The sequence below is a fragment of the Frankliniella occidentalis genome, unplaced genomic scaffold (assembly GCF_000697945.3).
Source record: "Frankliniella occidentalis isolate FOCC.00 unplaced genomic scaffold, Focc_3.1 Scaffold202, whole genome shotgun sequence".
NCBI classification, from domain to species: Eukaryota; Metazoa; Arthropoda; class Insecta; order Thysanoptera; family Thripidae; genus Frankliniella; species Frankliniella occidentalis.
This window is the reverse complement of record NW_026267328.1, coordinates 491,194-494,753: the sequence shown is the minus strand read 5'-3', so window position 1 is coordinate 494,753 and position 3,560 is coordinate 491,194. Positions and strand designations below refer to the sequence as shown.

The 3,560-nt window shown below is 45.4% G+C and overlaps 1 long non-coding RNA gene across 1 annotated transcript; it reads right to left on the bottom strand.

Annotated features, from left to right (window-relative positions):
• Positions 1-1,939: 1,939 nt before the first annotated feature.
• LOC127750513 (uncharacterized) lies at positions 1,940-3,554 on the bottom strand. The gene is made up of 2 exons (XR_008011720.1): positions 2,195-3,554; positions 1,940-2,101 (listed from the first exon to the last, which is right to left on the bottom strand). It is a non-coding gene; the product is annotated as an uncharacterized LOC127750513 (long non-coding RNA).
• Between the last annotated feature and the right edge of the window lie 6 nt (positions 3,555-3,560).

The window sequence follows — 3,560 nt, the reverse complement described above, 5'->3', positions numbered from 1 at the left end:
GCGTGACAGAGGTGGAAGGGCGGCCTCTGCCTCACCACATCGAGGAAATGCTCAGAGAGGGGGAATGACCGAAGAACTACTGCGTACAGGAGAGGGGCGCTGCGCTAGCCGTACGGGGCACCGTCGCGTCGCCTTCCGTGAGCGGGTGGGGAAGGGACGGGCCTGTGAGCAGCAGATCTTTGGCCATAAGGTCGGTTTCGTATGCTGGAACTGGACTCTTTCGAACGCATAATCAGTAAAACGGGCTGAAATCAGAAACTGTTGGTCACAAAAGTGCCTCTAAACTTTGAGAAAAAAGCCTTTAAATAACCGAATAACGCTATAGTCGTTGCAAAACTGAGCTAGCAGCGGCGACTTGCTTAGCTCGCACATCAATGGCAACACCTCGGATACACGATAGTTGACTCCAGAGCAGCCTTCCAGAACTAGCGTTTCGCTACGGGCGCGCACGTGACCCGGCTGCACGCCTCGGAGGTAGGCCACCAATCTTGCAGGAAAGGATCTTCGACATCGACCCAATACCAGTCCATCGCCTCATCACACAATTCATCTTTTCAAATAGTGCCTGTTCCTGTTGTGCACATCAATCGTCGAGTCGGTGGAGTTAGAAGAACGAAGCTCTCGAAAATAATGTAAAAGTGTTAATTTTGTGAAAGCGCGCTTGCCCACGAGGGGCGATGGCCACCGGTGGTCTTTGCCGTATCGCAGCGAGTAAACGCTGCCTAAGAGAGAGGAGAGAGGGGGGTCACCAAGGAACTCGAAGGAACTACGCCAAGAACAAGGAGAGCGCTCTCAGTTAAAGGGGCGGCGCTGTGTCGTTACCTTCCAGGAAGGAGAGGTGTGGGGTGATAGCTTCAGCAGAGTTGTGACGGAAAGATGACTCCAGCAAACCCAGAATCAGTGAAATGGATTGAAATCAGGAATTGTCTGTTACAAAAGTGCCTGTAAGTCTCGCTCTAAGCTTTTCAGAAAATTGCCTCTACAACCGAACAACGCTTAAATTCGCTCAAAAACGACCTGGGGGTAGATCGGGACGACCATTTAAGCTAAAGGTCTCAAATTCATGGGTCACCCTCGGCTCGCCTTGCTCGGTCCGCGGTAAGGCGAGAGCTGCGTTCGGCTGGATCTGAGTCTCCCGAGATCCAGCCGGCGATCGTTCGTTGTATCTATTACAAAGCTGCCTTTCGAACCTCAAAGACGGACAGACAAACCAGCCGATGCTCCGAGCCAAGCTAGCCGGCGGTGGCAGCAAGGACAGACGGACGCCGTATCACTATCTTGTCGGCGGTGCCGCTGCTGGTCGCCTATGCCACCAACAGTTGCTTGAGTTTGAGACCCTTGTGCTAAGGTAGCGAATTATGAGAGCTCGGCGCCTGCGAGACTCTGGGTGGGCCACCCCGCGGTACACGTATGCGTTGCTGGCAAGATGTTGCCTACCCATCAGGCGCCTCAAGAGCCTGCATAGGCTTAGTTTGGTAGTTTATTAACTGCGAATGACGGGCGTACTTTCTGAATGATCCCTAAAGTTAACCAATCGCAACACCCGGGGTACACACAGTAGTGCGATTCCAGAGCATCTCTCCAGTGACCGGTCTTCGCTTTGGACACCACCCCCTGAGTTGGCGGGTCGCCTGTGAGGATGGCCGATGGCGGCCGCACTTCACATCACGCCAACGTATTGTACAGTGAGCTACAGAATACGAGTAACAGTCTGCACTCACAACTTGCAGTGAGGGTAAATACCCGAGCTGGATAAGGGCAAGCACCCGGAAGGTGGGCCACCCATTCTACCCCACCCAAATGACAGCTTATAGCAGATCAAAGTTGCGTCACTCTAAAGAGGAGTACGGGTAATAAAGAAAGAAAATAGGCAGATTTAAATTTGAATTTGCGTTTATTTAATGAGAAATACTGCAAAAGATATGAAACTGGTCAAAGCTGGATAAATGGAAAATAGGTTTTCTTCTATTTATGTTGAAAATAAAATTACAGAGTAGTAGGTAACAATCCATGATTGTAAAGACATAAGTTTAAATTAACATGTAAATCTTCTTTCTTGAAAATGGGAAGCTCCTGTGTTGGGGAGAGCAGACGTTGAAACCTGTAAATAAAATGGAAAAGAAAAAGTTAGCAAATTGTATGTATTCTCAAAACTATTTCTATCAATATAAAACAGAAGGGGGTGATGTTGTACCTTATAAAACAGCGTTGAGATGCAGCCATTTGCAGCGTGGAAGTGAATGGTCCCAGTGGAGCATCAACAATCCGCAACACACCACAGGAAGAGCAATTCTCCAAACTGACCGTCCTGCAAGCTGAATAAAGCGTAACTCATTAGTAACAAAATTGATTTTACATAAATTACTTTAATAAACACCTCCTATAGTTGTGGATAGTTTGAGAGAGCACAGTAGACACCAAAGTGCAATGAAAACCTTTGACAAGTTTTTTCTTACAGAATATTGGAGTTGACTGGCTTATTTAACAGAGGTTTGCCTAACAGGAGTGTAAAACAAGGAACTTTTGGGAAAGATCAAGGGAAAAGGGAGGGGGGAGGGGGCAGTACAGAGATCATGTCACACACACACAAATTAAACAAACTAAACCACAAAAAATCCACAAGACAGAGAGACAAAAATACCACTTCAAAATTCAAAGTGACAACAGAGCAAGTCATTCAATAAAACAATGCAATAAAAATGTCAGATTCACTTAGTAAGCAGCATAAGGACATACCAGAACACAAAAGGCACAAGAACACTCATAAACACAAGAGAAATTCACACATATAAAAGTACAGGCACAAACTGCAGCAAAACCATGAACAATCAAACACTTTAAGAAACAAGGTAGCAGAACAGTGCAGGGCGAGGGCAGAACACAGCACACGAGAAACATATACAAGTATTATAGCACGTACAAATTGCAGCAGAACCATGAGCAATCAAACACTTTAAGAAACAAGGTAGCAGAACAGCACAGGGGGAGGGCAAAATTATGAACAGAACATGAAAAAGACACAGTCAAAAAAACATCCTCAAACATTGACATTATAAGCGGCACTTCAATTTCAATAGACAGAAAAGGAATGGCAGAGAGGGAATTCACTTGAAATCAGAGTTTAAGGCAGAGAAAGGGCAGGGAGGTGGCTGTGGTAAGATGCGTGTTTCTTTTAACATTTATGGGGGAAAATTGGTGCCAGTTCATATGACAGCATGTTTAAATAATTTTAAGCCCCATTAAGATTGAAGTTATTTAAATAAAATTGAAGGAAACTTGACAACACTTGGACTCATGTGTGCAAACTCCAACTATCCGTTTCTTTGGTTGAAGTTGATACTATAGGTGGTGGTAGAGGAATGTCTATAACTTGACAATGAGTAGAAAGAAAATAGAAGGGTACTTAGCTTTGGCACACCACGCTCACAACAGCCCTGACGAGCCAAGAGACATATTTAAGACTAGACATAGCAAGGACATCATATAGCCTTAGTCTTTATAGTGTCCATTCTATGTCTAAAAGTCATGTCCATTTGTTTCAAATTTTGGACTGTGCCATA